This window comes from Miscanthus floridulus, chromosome 8 (genome assembly GCF_019320115.1).
Source record: "Miscanthus floridulus cultivar M001 chromosome 8, ASM1932011v1, whole genome shotgun sequence".
Classification (NCBI taxonomy): domain Eukaryota; kingdom Viridiplantae; phylum Streptophyta; class Magnoliopsida; order Poales; family Poaceae; genus Miscanthus; species Miscanthus floridulus.
This window is the reverse complement of record NC_089587.1, coordinates 192,593,039-192,612,123: the sequence shown is the minus strand read 5'-3', so window position 1 is coordinate 192,612,123 and position 19,085 is coordinate 192,593,039.

The following is a 19,085-nucleotide window of genomic DNA, read 5'->3' as shown; positions in this document are numbered from 1 at the left end:
AGCATGTCTAGCTAGTGCTGGCAGAGTTGAGCTATTTCTTTCACCAGCTTTGTGCCAAGGAGTTACCTTGGACCGTGATTGCTGACTTGGAAAGAATGGCACCTGTGTTGCTCTATAAGATGGAGAAGATCTTTCCACCTAGCTTCTTCAATCCAATGCAGCATTTGATTTTGCACCTCTCATATGAGGCACGAATGGGGCAGCCCATGCAGGGCCGTTGGTGATATCCAATCGAGAGATGTCTAAAGGTTCTTCGAAAGAAATGTAGAAATAAATGCAAAATTGAGGCTTCCATTGCAGAGGCATACATTCTGGAGGACATGGCGAACTTCACAACAACATACTATGGTGACAACCTCCCTAGTGTGCATAATTCACCCCCTCATTACAATGTTGGCGAAAATGAATCGAACCTCAGCCTTTTCTGAGGGCAACTCAGAAGCGCAAGTGCATCGACCCCCCAAGACCTTGAATCATGAAGAGTGGCGCCATATCATGCTATACATGTTGACCAACCTTGATGAAGTGGCGTCGTACATGCAGTAAGTTCTCAACGAACTTGTTAAATACGCCGTCACTATTCTGCATCCAACCCCCTTGTTTCTCGTTGGTACAGGGAATTTCTTTATGAATTTTGGTGTCAATCAAGGGATCCTACCCCACAGTAGGTAGATACCCTTCTTAGACAGGGTGCGGGAAATGGAATGCCCGATTTCATTTCTTGGTTCAAATGGAAGGTACCATCCAATTTAGCTCGTACTTAGTTTGACATTCCAAGTTACTCGTACGTGCGAATAATATAACGATGTATCCTGCTTGATCTTGCAGGGCCAGAGGGATGTGTCTATGTGTGTTGAGTTGAGACAGGTTGCCGATGGCTTTGCCTATAGGGTCAGGTCATTTTCTCATTATGACGTGAATGGATATCACTTTCGCACAACAAGCTACGAGGAGAGTCGGCCCAATCGAAGAACCACAAGTTCTGAAGTTTTTATGCACGGTGTTGATGAGGTCGAGTATTATTGAAGAATTGAAGAAATATACGAACTCAAGTTTCATGGTTCCAAACTTTTTAATCCTGTCATATTCAAATGTCATTGGTTTGATCCTGAAGTAACGAGATAGACATATTCTAATCTTGGGCTAGTCGAAATTCGACAGGATTCCGTCTTACCAGGAGACAATATCTATATTGTGGCCCAACAGGCCACACAAGTTTATTATCTCCTGTATGCATGTCAGACCATAAGGCATCTTAAGGGTTGGGATATTGTGCATAGGGTATCGCCACACGGTAAAGTGCCTGTCCCAAACGATGAAAATTACAACTTAGACCCAAACACATATGACGGAGAGTTCTTTCAAGAAGAGGGACTAGAAGGGAGGTTTGAGATAGACTTAATGAAAGCGATCGAAATGGAAGTAGACAATGAAACAGTTATTGAAGAGGACGCTGGAGATGAGGTGCAAAATGTGAAGGACTTACAAATGCTTGAGCAATTACATTTAGACAATGACAATGACAACATTGCTCATTCGGATAGTGTTGATTATTTTGACATGATTGATAGTGATGATGAGACTTATGATCCAGCTAATCCCGATCATGAAGATTATTTCTAATATATGTAATACTATGTTATTTTGTAATTACGTTTTGTTTATTTTGCATCTCTTTCTAAGTACTTCTTGTTTATCTCTGCTTATTGGTTTACTCTTTTTAATTGCAGGTGATTGAACAAAGATGGTGGAGCACTTGGATTACTTGTGAACTTATTTGTGATATATTGTGAGACATGTGACGTTTGTGATATATATGTGACGTTTGTGATATATATGTGGTGTTGGTGATATATATGTGTTGTTGATGATATATATGTGATGTTGGTGATGTTTGTTATATATATCTTCTATTTGTTTGGATGGGATGTAAAAAACAAATAAAAAATGATGTTTTCAGTCACTTTGCCGAGTGCAATGGCCATGACACTCGGCAAAGTGACTACCTGGGAACTATCTGGGAAAACGCTTTGCCAAGTGCAATGGCCCCTGCACTCGGCAAACATCACAGATTTCCTGAGTGCCATGGGTCAGGCACTTGGCAAACATCACATGCTTTACCAAGTGTCTTCTCCTAGCACTCAGCAAAGTGGACACCTTTGCCGAGTGTCTATGTCAACGGCACTCGACAAAGTGAGGGCCTTTGCCGAGTGCTTGACCTTGATGCTTGGCAAAGCCGCCGTCACGGCCACTTTTCTTTGACAAGTGTCAGATTGGCACTCGGCAAAGTCTTTGCGGAGTGCCCGATAAAGTGCACTCGGCAAAGAGGTCTTTGCTGATAGACTGTTTACCGAGCGCCCTTTGCTGAGTGTAACACTCGGCAAAGGCTTTGCCGAGTGTATATTGGCCTTTGCCGAGTGGCCACATCCGGTAGTGTTTGTGGTGTTGTTGCCCCATCTTAATGAACAAAGACACGACCGGCAACAGATCCACCAGTGTCATTTCCTTACTGAAGAATGTTGGCCCATAGGATCACTGGCTCAGATGAGTGAACCACTCACCAGTCTTGCCGAGCACCCGCTAGTGTTGCCGAGCATCCACTAGCCGTGCCGACCACGAACAGGCGTTGTCTGTCCCCACACACTAAGGCTAGAGCTAGAAGAAGAAGGGAGAACAGAGCAAGCATGCACAATACAAGACACCAGCATTGGCTAAAGCCCTATATGTGAGATGGTAAATCTAAACTCTTTACTGAGTTGCCGTGTATGTCTATTTATACAACTCTATTCATCTAGTCCTAGTACAGCGCACATGCTGTAATAGTAACTAGATAACACTGATAGGGCTAACTCTGCGTCGGCCACTACATGTTCCTACAGTGCTGCAGGTGAGTCGTGCAGTGCCTGCACCTGCAGCGGCTATAGTATCACAGCAGGGGGCCATTTTGGCGCTGCCTTCCCTTGCTATGTTCATACAAGGTAGCAGTAGATTAGCTAACAATCTTCCTCTAATCCTACTACTAACCCTTGTACACCCTCCATGCCAATCATCTCCTTTAGCTCCATGATTCAAAGTCATCTGAGCGGCTTGGTGAGGACGTCCGCGAGTTGCCGTCCAATTTCAACAAACTCGATGACGATCTACCCTCCATCTACACAGTCCCTAAGGAAGTGGAACTTCATGTCGATGTGTTTACTCTAGTCGGACAGAAGCAGATTCTTCACAAGGGCGATGGTGGGCTGGTTGTCCACCATTAGTGCTGGTGGGTGAGCTTCCACACCGGTCAGCTCGCCCAGCAGCCGATGTAGCCACACAACTTGGCATGCCACTGTTGCCACCGCTACGTACTCTGCCTTGCACGTAGATAGTGCCACTACCTTTTGTTTCAGCGACAGCCATGAAATTGGGGCCGACCCGAGGAAGACGAGCACGCCAGAGGTGCTCCATCGTCTGTCGATGTCCCCTGCCATGTCTGCATCACTGAACATAGTGAGCTATAGCCTACTCCCACCGGTCTTTGGAAAGATGATCCCATGATTCACCGTCCCCTTGACGTAGTGTAGTAGCTGCTTCACCGCAGCCCAGTGATCGTCTCTAGGATCCTCCATGAAGCGATTGATGTAGCCCATGGTGAACGAAATGTCCAGCCTCATGTGGACTAGGTAGCGCAGACCATCGATGATGCTCCCGTAGAGTGTTGCATCCACCTTTGCCACGGGGCTGGCCTTCGTCAGCTTTAGCCACTCCTCCATTGGAGTCACACATGGCTTGCACTCCACCATGCCGCTCCTTTCCAATAGCTTGGAGGCATACACGCTTTGCCCGATCCTGAGTTCCTCCTTCCCCTATCTCACCTCGATGCCGAGGTAGTTGGAGAGTGCACCGAGATCGCTCATTCAAAAACGAGCCACCATCTCGTGCTTAAAGCTATTGATGTCCTCCATGCGCACGCTGGTGATGATTAAGTCATCCACATATACGTCGACCACGAGCTCCTCCTTCCCCCATAGTCGAGTGTAGAGCGCGTGCACGGTTGCACACCTTTGAAACCCAAGCTCACCCAGCATGGCATCAAGCTTGGTGTTCCATGCTCGAGGGGCCTACCATAGCCCATAGAGTGCCTTGCACAGTCGGAGCACCCTGTGCTCCTCTCCCTTGATGGTGAAACCTAGAGGTTGCCTAACAAAGACCGTTTCTGCCAGTTCACCATTGAGGAAGGCCGATTTAATGTACAAGTGATGGATGCGCCAGTCCTTTGCTGCTGCCAAGGCTAGTAGCAAATGAACCAACTACATGCGCACTACTGGTGCAAAGATCTCCTTGAAGTCGATGCCCTCATGCTGAACAAAGCCTCGAATGATGAGGCACGCCTTATGCTTGACAATGGTGCCGAGCTCATCCCTTTTGACCTTGTAAACCCACTTTAGGCTGATTGGACGGCATCCTAGAGGTGGATCGATGAGCTACCAAGTCTCATTTTCCTCGATCGCCTTCATCTCCTTCAGCATCGCCCGTCGCCAATTTCCATCGTGCCTGGCTAGCGCGAACGTGGGTGGTTCCTCTATACTGACGAGTAGCAGCTCTATGTCATTGAACAGCCTACCCACCAGACCTAAGGGACCTATGCCGCCGACGATGTCATCCAGCCTACGGAACTGCACCTTCTCACTTTCATGGTAGGCGTCCACAAACTCAGTGATGTCACTTGGAGGTGAGGCAAACTCGATCGGCGTTGATGGAGTTCCCTGTTCCGCTAGAGTGCTCGGCATAGCACCTGAAGTGCTCGGCACTACTTCTGGATAGCTTGTCATTACTCCTGCAGTGTTCGGCCACACTATAGAAGTGCCTAGCCTCAGTCTTGGAGTAGTTGGCACCATAGCAAGATGGCTCTGCCATGGGAGTGCTCGGCACCCATCCTGGAGTGGTCGCCACCACTATAGAACCTCTCGGCACCACTCCTAGCGTGCTCGACATCCCTTTAGGAGTGCATGACACTCCTCTCGGAGTGCTCGGCATCCCTCCCGAAGTGCTTGGCACTTCACTAGGAGTGCTCAACTCTACTGCCAGAGTGCTTGGCCGTCCTTCCGGAGTGCTTGGCGCCTCTTCCCCAGCGTCTCCACCATTGTGGATGACCAAGTGCTCGACGACGAAGGTGCTGGTGAAGCCGCCAGCTTCCCCCGTGCTCGGACTACTCCAGTCCCAAGCCGCCTTCTCATCGAACATGACATCGCACAAGACAAGCACCTTGTCTCCGCGTGGGTCATAGAGTTGGTATGCCTTGGTACCCTCCGCGTACCCCAGGAACACCATTGGTGTGCTCCTGTCCTCCAGCTTGGTGAGGTTCAGCTTCGTCTTCCTAACGTGGCTGATGCAACAGAATGTCCAGGGGAAGGACACGCTCGGCTTGCACCCATACCAAGCTTCGAACGGCGTCTTGCTAGTTAGGGCCTTGGTCGGAGCGTGGTTGAGGATGAACACCACCATGGTCACCGCCTCCCCCTAGAACCTTGCCGGTATGCCTTTGGCCTTCATCATGGATCGGGCCATGTCGACCACCGTCTGGTTCCGTTGCTCCACCACGCCATTCTGTTGTGGTGAGTATGGCATGGTGTGGTGTTGCCCCACACCCTGATCTATGTAGTACGCAGTGAACTCCATCGAAGTGAATTCACTGCCGCGATCAGTCCTCAGCACGCGGAGCTTCCTGCCGCTCTTGGCCTTCGGGCACGTCTTGAACTTCTTGATCACCGCCGCCATTTCATCCTTGCTCGTCAGGAGTTGCAGCCACATGTAGCGACTGCAATCGTCCATGAGTAGGAGGAAGTACCGCCGACCACCGCATGTAGCAGGCGTGATCGGCCCATAGAGGTCACTGTGAATGAGCTCGAGAGCATCCTTCGCGCGATACTTGGCCACCTTTGGGAAAGGTAGCCTCCTCTGCTTCCCGGCCAGGCAGTTGTCACACAGCTCGCCTCTGTGCTTGATATGGGGTAGCCCTTGGACCATCTTCTCTAGCTGACCAAGCGCGTCAAAGCTGTCACACCCAATTTTAAGGATAAAATGGGGTGCAAAACCATATGTGCGCCCAGAGATCAGTCACACACATAAGCCGACAATTTATAAATAGTATCATCACCAATGTTTATTACATCACAAATAAGACAGAGTTATTACATAAGTATAGCGGAAATAATAAAAAGATCTCTCGCGGAAGCTCCATTTCACAGGGATGTCGACTGGTTGGCCACAAGTCCAGTAGTCCTCAGGAAAATCATCATACCCAAAGTCATATGTTACCCGTCCAGGATTTTTATCCAAATAATGAAAATAAACAAGCGTAAGTACATGTCGTACTCAACAAGTGTAACACGGGGTTCATGAGGCTCAAAGTCTTGACACAGGTTTAACAACGTTTAGCTTTTAGTTGTCACAATTTTAACTTAAGAGTAGCAACAAGTTGTTTCCAATTCCCAATGTAAAGCACATGATCCAATGTAAACAAGAATAATGAATAGCATAAACAGGTAATACTTAGCATTCATCTATTCCATAAGGGTTCCAATGCCGCTCGTAACCATGAGCACGGCTGATATACCAGTTTTACCCTCTGTAGAGGTTGTACACTTTCACTGTGAGTCGTGATACCCATATGCCCGGGTTTATAACTCCCAAAACACTTCCAAGGTGAGCAGGCAGGGGTCACTATGAAGCCTTTCAAAGGTTCGTCTAACAAGTTAGGACCGCTAGGTTTCTGTGGCCTACGAATGTAGAGCTCCCCTTCCAGCAGGCACAATGACGCGCAGCCTATACACTGACGGATAGAGGCCGCACTATATCCAACCCGGAACACACCCCTCTTACGCCATAAAGGTAACCACTAACAAGCTAGAAAAGGTCCTCATACTGAGCTAAAGCCAGAGCCATGTAGCCCTCACAGCTGTACTGTAAGTCCCGGATGATCACTTACAGATAAGTCCTTAGGGAGAGGAATCTGAAGCATTTAGAAAGTAGCTAAACACTCCAGCCCCCTGTTTCCATATTGCTAAAAGGTCATGTTTTAATGTTTATTGCGTATACCATTAGTCAAGTTACAAGATAATGGTTTGATTGAGCTCTAGCAAAGCTACCCAAATGCATAACCCATAGGTGACAAGGCAATAGTTCAATTCTAGGGAATCCCTATCAAGATGACACATGCAACATGAATTTAATGAATTAAAGTGAATAGGTAACAAGGATGATCCCATGCTATACTTGCCTTGAGCAAAGTACTCCTGCTGGTCCTGCTCATCAAAGTCGTACCCTTGATCTCCCACGAATTGCTCACCGTCTATACTCGATAACCACAGCAACATACAAGCATCCAGGAGCAATCATGTAAAGCAAACAAGGCTATAGATTAGAACAGTACACCAACAGCAAAGAATCAAGATGAAAAGTTTGGAAAACGAATCTACGTCTCGCTACGAATACACAGACGCGAAGATCATGAAAATCGGATCTAAAACGGAAAAGTTATGATTTAAACAAGATTTCCTATAGGAAAATAATAGATTAAATCTAAGCTCGAATTTTAAAAGTTGGAAATCTACTTTACAGTAACATAAACACGTAGATCACATAATTATGAGCCTAACGCAACTTGAACGGATCAAATCGGAGTTAAAACGAAGAAGTTATGGCTAAAACAAGTTGAATGGCAAAACTATAAATAATTGAAAACGTATTTCAGCCCATCTGAACGAAAATACGCTTTCGAAAGAAAGAAAACGGAAACTGTGGAATACGCAAAGGATGGCGGGTTCTATTTTTGCAAAATACAGGGACTCTTAAGTAAAATGGCCACACGAAGGGGTATCCTCCGATTGAGGCCGTTGGATTAGATCTGGGCGGTTGAGATCTGATCTGGCGGAAAAAGAGAGAGAAAGGGGCGCCAGAACAGTGCCGACGGTGGCTTGGACAATGGCGGCGCCATGGCCAGCCTCTAGAGCTCTCTGTTCTCGCTCCACAGTGCACTATTTGATGAAACAAAAATGACAGGAGAGAGAGAAGGGAATGGGGATCTCACCGGAACTGGAACACGCAAGCGGGAAGCAGCGACGGTGGCTCGGCGCTCGGTGGACAGCGGTGGTCGGCGGTGGCGCTGGAACGAAGCTTGGCTATGGCTGCTTGGCGAAAAAAAATAGGAGCTAGATGGGATAGGAGACAGAGGAGGGGTGGGGGTGCTATTTATGGGGCCAGAATCCCTTGGGCGTCACGGCACCACGGATCGTGGCCGCTCTGGACTCGGCGGCGGTGCTCAGAAGTAGAGTCCGTCCCGGCCTCGGCGAAAGGAAGGGGAAGCCCCTGACCTACGGGCTAGGGCTATCAGCAAGCGAAGGGGGCTTGCGTGGGCCTGGCTTGTGGCTGGCCAACGAAACTGGGCCACACGGGCTGGGCTGCCTCCAGCGGCTTTCGGCGTGGGAGAGCGTGGGCCGACGCTGGAGCAGGCCGAGTGGAGCACTGCGGGGAGAGAGGGACGTAGGCCGGCATAGGGAAAAGGTGGGCCACGGGCAGCAGTAGGCCTACGGGCCGGAAAGAGGAAGAAGAAAGAATTTATCCTTTTCTTTTTCTAATTTCTTTCCAAAGCAATTTTGAAGACAAAATTCAAATCAAGTTCAAATTTAAGTTCAAATCAAACCATTCCAAAAATTTATATGCAGCAGCATGAATGCACATTCATTATTGTTAACCTATATTCAATTTTAACTTGATAAACTTTATTATTCTTCCTAAATTTAAATGCTCACAAAAATGCTTAATAAATCAAATTTTCCCTACTTTCAATTGTTGTAAAATTGAGGGTGTTTCAATTCTACCCCCTTAAAATGAATCTCGTCCTCGAGATTCGGACGATGCTTACACAAATAGCTGCGGGTATGTTTTCCTCAGATCCTCTTCTCTCTCCCAGGTAGCCTCATCCTCGGTATACCGATTCCACTGAACCTTACACATCTTTATAATTTGGCTCCTTGTAACTCTTTCTGCCGTCTCCAAAATCCTTACCGGAAACTCCTCATAAGTGAGATCTTCCTTAACCGTAAGTTCCTCTAACGGTATCTGCTCTTCAGGTAAACGCAAACACTTCTTTAGCTGAGATACATGGAACACATCATGTACACCTGACAAACTCTCGGGCAATTCCAATTGATAAGCCACCTGTCCACGTCTCTCTAAAATCTTGAAAGGTCCAATGTACCTTGGCGCTAACTTCCCTTTCATGTTAAACCTTCTCACACTTCTCATAGGTGACACCTTCAAGTACACATAATCACCTACTTTGAAAACCAATTCTCTTCTTCTAGTATCGGCATAGCTCTTCTTTCGAGACTGGGCCACTCTCAAGTTATCCCTGATCAACCTTACTTGCTCTTCTGTGTCTCTCAAGACATCTGGTCCGAACACTTGAGTTTCCCCTGTTTGGTTCCAAAACAACGGGGTCCTACACTTTCGTCCATACAAAGCTTTGAAAGGTGCCATATTGAGACTTTTCTGATAACTGTTGTTGTACGAGAACTCTGCATAAGGTAAACTCTTGTCCCAACTTGTACCATAGTGCAACGCACAAGCTCTCAACATATCCTCTAATATCTGATTAATTCTCTCAGTTTGCCCATCTGTCTGAGGATGATATGCTATACTAAAATTCAACTTGGTTCCCAATGAACTATGTACTTGCTGCCAAAAATGAGATGTAAATTGGGTACCTCGATCGGACACAATTTTCTTGGGAACTCCATGTAGACAAACTATTCTCTCCATATATAACTGAGCTAACCTTGGTTCATTATAAGTAGTCTTGACCGGTATAAAGTGAGCAACTTTAGTTAATCGATCTACTATCACCCAGATTGAATCATAACCCCTCTCAGTACACAGTAACCCAACTATAAAATCCATACCAACTTCTTCCCACTTTCACTCAGGTATCTTCATTGGTTGTAGCAATCCTGCAGGTCTTTGATGTTCATCCTTGACTCTCTGATAGGTATCACACAAAGCAACATATTCAGCAACATCTCTCTTCAGTCCGTACCACCAATACTTCTCTTTTAGATCCAAATACATCTTGGTACTTCTAGGATGAATAGAATAAGCAGACTCATGTGCCTCATGAAGAATTGCCTCTCGTATAGCCTTATCCTTAGGCACACATAGTCTTTTCCAAACCATAGAGTTCCATTATCATCCATACGGAATCCTGGTGCCTTACCAATCACTATGTTTTCCGCTATCTCTTTCAACTCGCATCCTATAACTGACCCTTACGTATTTCTTGCTCTAATTTAGGCTCCAACACCAACTCCAATACATTAGTGACAAAGCCTAAATTTAGTCTCTTAAACTCGGCACACAACTCACTTGACATCGATGTCACTTGCACCTCATTGGCATAACTTTTCTGGCTAAGAGCATCAGCAACAATGTTCGCCTTTCTAGGATGATAGTGTACCTCCAAATCATAATCTTTGATCAACTCTAACCATCGACGCTGCCTCATATTTAGATCTGTCTGAGTGAAAATGTACTTCAGACTTTTGTGATCAGTATAGATGTCACTCTTGTGCCCAATAAGATAGTGCCTCCATATCTTCAAAGCATGAACCACTGCTGCTAACTCCAAGTCATGTGTAGGATAATTTAACTCATGCTTTCTCAACTGCCGAGATGCATAAGCCACTACTCTACCTTCTTGCATAAGAACACATCCAAGTCCTTGACGAGATGCATCACAATAGATCGAAAAGCTCTTATTTAGATCTGGCAAAACCAATACTGGGGCTGTAGTCAACCTCTTCTTCAACTCTTCGAAGTTAGCCTGACACTTCTCAAACCACACAAACTTAGCATTTTTCTCCAACAAAGTTGTCATTGGCTTGGCAAGCTTAGAGAAACCTTCAATGAACCTTCTGTAGTATCCAGCTAATCCCAAGGAACTACGAATCTATCCCACATCTGTTGGTGGCTTCCCATTCAATACATCTTTCACCTTACCTGGATCTACTACAATTCCACCATTAGAGACAACATGGCCAAGGAAAGAAACTTCCTTCAACCAAAATTCACACTTGCTTCGCTTAGCATACAACTTGTGTTCTCTGAGCTTCTGCAAGACCAACCTTAGATGTTCAGCATGCTCTTCTTCTGTTTTGGAGAATATCAATATATTATCGATGAATACCACCACAAACTTATCCAAAAACTCCATGAACACCTTGTTCATCATGTACATAAAGTAGGCAGGTGCATTGGTCAAACCAAATGACATAACAGTGTACTCATACAAACCATACCTCGTAGTAAAAGCTGTCTTGGGTATGTCTGTTGCATGAATCCTCAATTGATGGTAGCCGGAACAAAGATCAATCTTAGAGAAAACACAAGCACCTCTCAACTGATCAAACAAGTCATCAATTCTTGGCAACGGATACTTGTTCTTGATAGTAACCTCATTGAGCGATCGATAGTCAACACACATCCTCTGGGTACCATCCTTCTTGTCAACAAATATAACTGGTGCTCCCCAAGGTGACGAGCTAGGACGAATAAACCTTTCTCCTGTAACACCGTAATTTGTTTCTTAAGTTCTTCTAATTCTTTAACCCCCATTCTATATGGACGCTTAGCTATAGGTGCAGTTCCAGGTAATAATTCAATAATAAACTCAATATCACGGCCAGGTGGCATACCTAGTAAATCATCGGGGAACACATCTAGAAATTCATCCACCACTAGGTCCTCCTTGTTGCCACTATCATCAAGCTGGTTCACTGTGGCTATCGGCTGTGCTTGTATTACAACATTAACACTGATTCTTTCTCCACTGGGTGCGGTCACAACAACTACCTTCTCTTTACATTGGATCACTGCTTGTTGTTGCTTCATCCAGTCCATACCCAGAATCACATCTATACCAGATGCTCTCAACACAATAGGGCTCACTTTAAACTCTACCCCCCTTAAGGATAGACTAGTCGAAAGACAATGATATGAAGCTTGCATACTTCCACCCGGTGAGTTTACTAATATGGGATTTTTCATGGCACATAATGGTACGCTATGATTTCTAACAAATGCTTGTGATATGAACAAATGCGAAGCTCCAGAATAAAAAAGAACAGTAGCGGGGGTTGAGTTGACATTGAACGTACCGAGCATGACTTCTGATTCCACAAGTGCCATCTCGGTGGACACATGATTCACCTTCCCATACTGTGTTGGCTTCTGGTTGTTGTTCTGCTTCTGGGGGGTTTGCGGGTTGGGCTTCTCAGGGCAATTATAAGACAAGTGACCTTCTTTACCACAACGGAAGCACTTGCTGGGGTGCTAGGGGCACTAGTCTTCATAGGAGTGTTGTTGGGCGCTCCCTGTCGTGGTGTCAGCTGACCACTCTGTTGCTGAGGACGTTGATTGGTATTCTGCTGCTGGTTCTAGTTGCGCTGAGGATACTGACCACGATTCCACTAACTGGGTGGTCCCTGGAACCTCTGTTGGAAGCCATGCTGAGGGTTGGTATGTGGACAAGTATTCCTCCCAGAGGCCTGTCCCTGAAGCCTCCTCTTCTTGGCCTCCATCTCCTTGCGCTTGTTGTCAATAACAATAGCGCAATTTACCAGTGTCTGAAAATTGGGGTAGGTATTGGACATAAGCTGGAGCTACAGACCATCATACAGACCTTTGAGAAAGTGGCGTTGCTTGTCAGCATCATTAGCCACTCCATTTGGAGCATAGCGTGACAACTGAGCAAACTTGTCATGGTACTCAGCGACAGACATGGATCCCTGCTTCAGAGCTCTAAACTCCTCCTGCTTGAGCTCTATCAGTCTCTCTGGTATGTGATAAGATCTGAAATTCTCCTTAAACTCCTGCCAGGTGATAGGAGGAGCGTTGGCGGGACGTCCATACTCGAATGACTCCCACCAGTCCTGAGCTTCTCCCTGAAGCTGTCCCGAAGCGTACAACACTTTTTGCTGATTATGACATTGAGCTATGTTGAGCTGCCTCTCCACTGCACGAAGCCAATCATCTGCTTCCAGTGGATCAGTGGCACGAGAGAACACCGGAGGATGGCCCTTCAAGAATTCACCACGCTTATCACGTGGTGCTCCACCACCCTGTTGGTTCTGCTGATTCTGCACCAACGTTTGCATGAGCTGCGTCTGTACTGCCAAGAGTTGTTCAATAGTCGGTGGTGGTGGTGGTGGATGTGGGGGAACACCTCCATGACCTCGGCCTCTTCCTCTCCTAGACATCAGTTATCAAACATTCAAAATTCAGAAGTCTCCAAGTTAGAATACATTCTAAAAATTTTCTGGACGAGTCTCAACATCAGCAGCTCTGTAAAACAGTCATATCTCAAGTTCCAGAAATCCAAATAGGGTGTACTTTATATGGTTGGAAATCTTACGAAATTTTCTACAACTTGTATTCAGACCACTTTCCCAGATTCTGTTGCTAGATTACTCAAAAACAGGATACAACCGAAACTGTTCCCAGATTCCAGACTGTGCAGAAACTTTAACTTGAAACACAGATATCTCGCGAACCAGATCAGCTATGGGGGTGATTCCAGAGGCATTAGAAAGATACTTAAGTCTAGTTGTTCCCCTAAAAATTTCATAATCTTTGGTTGTGTAGATTTTAATTGGCATTAAGATAAAGACAGACTGCTCCGAAAAACAGATTCCGAGAGAACAAGATGTGACATACCCAACTATTCATTTATTGACCCAATCTTTAATATTCTTAACTATGGAACTTGCGGACATGCCCACAAAGTTCCATTACACATTACAAAGATCCAACTCATACATAAACATAATAACAAATCAACTAAACACACCAATGTTCACACCGCACTAATAGACTCGACTAGACTCAACTCAACTCGTTCTACTATCGTGTTATTACATAAAGAGGGACTCCAACATCTATGGGCGATACTTATGGGGAAGCTCCTCATACATCTTTGGCAAATTGAGGCACACCCTTTGTTCGTCTATCACCTACTGGTGCCTCTTGATAGCTTCCTGCTGCGCCTTCAATTGATTCTCCAATCGGTGAATCTTTGACACAGACTCATAACCAAAGTGTACCATCACTTCGGTGGTTGGATCCATGCCCTGCGGGTCCATCATCGCCCATCCCAATTCTGGGTGTTGATGAGGAAGAAATCGATATTGATCATCCTTCATGTCCTCGAATCGGCGACCACGGAGGCCTATGCAAGCTTCAGCGGCTGCATCTTCTATGCCGTCCTCCATGGTAGCACGGTGACCATGGTGTGCATAGTTTGAATCCAGCTGATACGCGCCTTTCTGCTCATCCTTGATGGTGATGCACACCCTAATCTTCTAGTAGGTGTCTTCAAGAGGGTGCGTATGCTCTTCGCAGGCATATTCTACAGTTGCATCCTAGTCGCTGTAGTAGGTCTGAAGCAGGCTCATGAGTCGGTGATGTGAAATGGAGGATTCACACCCTGGCTTATACCACACCTTTATTGTCCACCCCAATGGCGGGATCGGCTCATCCTCTTCAACAATGTCTTCCTCTTCATTTTTGGACAAGTCGACGACCTTGACTTCTTGAGGTTCCTCCTGAGCAGGCTCAGGCGTAGATACTGGTGTTGGCGGATCGAATTCCTGTTCCTAGGGTTCTTCCTCCTCAGGCACTATGGACAAACCTTGTGGCGGGTAGTACCCCCAGTGCTGATGCGGGCAGTCTTGTGGGCACGAGGCATCTACAGAATTACACTTAGTTAGATTAGGTTAGAAGCAATAATTTTCATAATAGAATAAGACAAAAGAAGCATACAACTTTAGCAAATACCAAAGGTGAGATAGAAAGCATGAAATGAGTGAAGCAAAAGAAGCTAAAATGACCATTGCTAGCTAGACTTGCGTCCTACAGTCAATACGGCTCTGATACCAATCTGTCACACCAAATTTTAAGGATAAAATGGGGTGCAAAACCTTATGTGCGCCTAGAGATCAGTCACACACATAAGCCGACAAATTATGAATAGTATCATCACCAATGTTTATTACATCACAAATAAGACAGAGTTATTACAAAAGTATAGTGGAAATAATAAAAAGATCTCTCGTGGAAGCTCCATTTCACAGGGACGTCGACTGGTTGGCCACAAGTCTAGTAGTCCTCAGGAAAATCATCATACCCAAAGTCATCTGATACCCGTCTAGGATTTTTATCGAAATAATGAAAATAAACAAGCGTAAGTACATGTCGTACTCAACAAGTGTAACACGGGGTTCATGAGGCTCAAAGTCTTGACACAGGTTTAACAGCGTTTAGCTTTTACTTGTCACAATTTTAACTTAAGAGTAGCAACAAGTTGTTTCCAATTCCCAATGTAAAGCACATGATCAAATGTAAACAAGAATAATGAATAGCATAAACAGGTAATACTTAGCATTCATCTATTCCATAAGGGTTCCAATGCCGCTCATGACCATGAGCACAGCTGATATACCAGTTTTACCCTCTGCAGAGGTTGTACACTTTCACTGTGAGTCGTGATACCCATATGCCCGGGTTTATAACTCCCAAAACACGTCTAAGGTGAGCAGGCAGGGGTCACTATGAAGCCTTTCAAAGGTTCGTCTAACAAGTTAGGACCGCTAGGTTTCTGTGGCCTATGAATGTAGAGCTCCCCTTCCGGCAGGCACAATGACGCGCAGCCTATACACTGATGGATAGAGGCCGCACTATATCCAACCCGGAACACACCCCTCTTGCGCCATAAAGGTAACCACTAACAAGCTAGAAAAGGTCCTCATACTGAGCTAAAGCCAGAGCCATGTAGCCCTCACAGCTGTACTGTAAGTCCCGGATGATCACTTACAGATAAGTCCTTAGGGAGAGGAATCTGAAACATTTAGAAAGTAGCTAAACACTCCAGCCCCCTGTTTCCATGTTGCTAAATGGTCATGTTTTAATGTTTATTGCGTATACCATTAGTCAAGTTACAAGATCATGGTTTGATTGAGCTCTAGCAAAGCTACCCAAATGCATAACCCATAGGTGACAAGGCAATAGTTCAATTCTAGGGAATCCCTATCAAGATGACACATGCAACATGAATTTAATGAATTAAAGTGAATAGGTAACAAGGATGATCCCATGCTATACTTGCCTTGAGCAAAGTACTCCTGCTGGTCCTGCTCATCAAAGTCATACCCTTGATCTCCCACGATTGCTCACCGTCTATACTCGATAACCACAGCAACATACAAGCATCTAGGAGCAATCATGCAAAGCAAACAAGGCTATAGATTAGAACAGTACACCAACAGCAAAGAATCAAGTGAAAAGTTTGGAAAATGAATCTACGTCTCGCTACGAACACACAGACGCGAAGATCATGAAAATCGGATCTAAAACGGAAAAGTTATGATTTAAACAAGATTTTCTATAGGAAAATAATAGATTAAATCTAAGCTTGAATTTTAAAAGTTGGAAATCTACTTTACAGTAACATAAACACGTAGATCACATAATTATGAACCTAACGCAACTTGAACGGATCAAATCGGAGTTAAAACAGAGAAGTTATGGCTAAAACAAGTTGAATGGCAAAACTGTTTATAATTGAAAATGTATTTCAGCCCATCTGAACGAAAATACGCTTTCGAGAGAAAGAAAACGGAAACTGTGGAATATGCAAAGGATGGCGGGTTCTATTTTTGCAAAATACAGGGACTCTTAAGTAAAACGGCCACGCGAAGGGGTATCCTCAGATTGAGGCCGTTGGATTAGATCTGGGCGGTTGAGATCCGATCTGGCGGAAAAAGAGAGAGAAAGGGGCACCGGAGCAGTGCCGACGGTGGCTTGGACAACGGCGGCGCCATGGCCGGCCTCTGGAGCTCTCTGTTCTTGCTCCACAGTGCACTATTTGACGAAACAAAAATGCCAGGAGAGAGAGAAGGGAACGGGGATCTCACCGGAACTGGAACACGCAAGCGGGAAGCAGCAACTGCGGCTCGGCGCTCGGTGGACAGCGGTGGTCGGTGGCGGCGCTGGAACGAAGCTCGGCTACGGCTGCTTGGCGAAAAAATGGGCACCAGATGGGATGGGAGACAGAGGAGGAGTGCAGGCGCTATTTATGGGGCCAGAATCCCTTGGGCGTCACGGCACCATGGATCGTGGCCGCTCCGGACTCGGCGGCGACACTCGGAAGTAGAGTCCGTCCTGGCCACGGCGAAAGGAAGGGGAAGCCCCTGACCTGCGGGCCAGGGCTATCAGCGAGCAGAGGGGGCTTGCGTGGGCGTGGCTTGTGGCTGGCCAGTGAAACTGGGCCGTGCGAGCTGGGCTACCTCCAGCGGCTTGCGGCGTGGGAGAGCGTGGGCCGACGCTGAAGCAGGCCAAGTGGAGCACTGCGGGGAGAGAGGGACGTAGGCCGGCACGGGGAAAAGGTGGGCCACGGGCAGCAGCAGGCCTACGGGCCGGAAAGAGGAAGAAGAAAGAATTTATCCTTTTCATTTCTAATTTCTTTCCAAAGCAATTTTGAAGACAAAATTCAAATCAAGTTCAAATTTAAGTTCAAATCAAACCATTCCAAAAATTTATATGCAGCAGCATGAGTGCACATTCATTGTTGTTAACCTATATTCAATTTTAACTTGATAAACTTTATTATTCTTCCTAAATTTAAATGCTCACAAAAATACTTAATAAATCAATTTTTCCCTATTTTCAATTGTTGTAAAATTTAGGGTGTTACAAAAGCTGAGATGCCCGAACCAGGCATGCCACATCCACGGTTCCTCGGAGTGCCTTGCCACTAGGCACACCGGCTGCTCTACCTTTAGGTCGAGCAGGTACAACCAGTTCAGGGACCTCTTCACCTTGGCAAGAAGTCGCTGCTCCCGGTCCTTGATCCTAAGGACTCCGTCCTTGATCAGTACCTCGCTACCGCGCTCATCAAGCTAACCAATGCTGATGATGCTGGAACATAGCTACAGGATGTAATATACATCCATTAGAGCATAGTGCTCCCCATTCTGGCATCTAAAGATAATGGCATCTGCCCTTGGATTGCCACCCGAGAGCCGTCACCAAACTTCACCGTACCAGTAACATCGCCGTCGAGCATGGAGAAGGATGCCTTTGAGCCAATCATGTGGTTGCTGAGACAGGAGTCTAGATACCACCGCTGCTCCTGGTCGACGCCCACACGCCCGAGGTGGACTTGGGCGTGTGGTTCGTCGAGGTTGATGATCTTCAGGGCCTTCCTAGGTCCTTCCACCGTCGTCGCCTCTTCCCTCTCCTCAGCCTCGACATTGTGTAGTGCACAAAACATCGCCATCAGGATAGTGGCCTCATCCTCATCATCGGCTTGCGCCAGATGAGCCTGAGCCTTCTTTTCCTGCTTGCAGTTTGGGCACTCCCGTGCCCAATGGCCCATCTTCTAGCAAAGCCGGCAGGCGTTGGGGTCGACCTGCTTCTTCTCTGAAGAAGCTTTGCCATGGCGCTTGCCATCGCCTCCGCGGCTAGAGGAGGCTGCCTTCCTAGAGTTCCTCCGAGCAACCCACTCCTCTTCCATTAGCAGGAGTTTCCCGCTATCCTTCATTGTTGTCGCATGCTCCAGGCACTCGTCCACCGCCTACAGATGGCTTGTCACATCCTCAATTGTGACGGTGGATAAGTCCAGCATCGTCTCTATGGAGAGAGCGATCTGGATGTACTTTGCTAGCATGGAGTGGAGGTACTTGGAGACCGCCTCCTCTTCATCGATGGTCATGCCGTGGCTCTTTAGCTTACTGATGAGCGTCTACAGGCAGAGGGAGAAGTCCTCCACCGTTTCACCATCCTTGAACTTGAGGTTGGTGTACTCCTACTTCAGAAGCTAGGTCATTGCCTTCTTTGCACGGTCGGAACCGACGCGCATCGCCGCAATAGCCTCCCACGCCTCCTTAGCCAAGCTCTTCGCCCCCAACGGCTCCCTGTACTCTGCCGGTACAGCATCAAGGATAGCCTCCAACGCTGATATGTCATCTTCTTCAATGTCAGTGCCCTTGTCAACA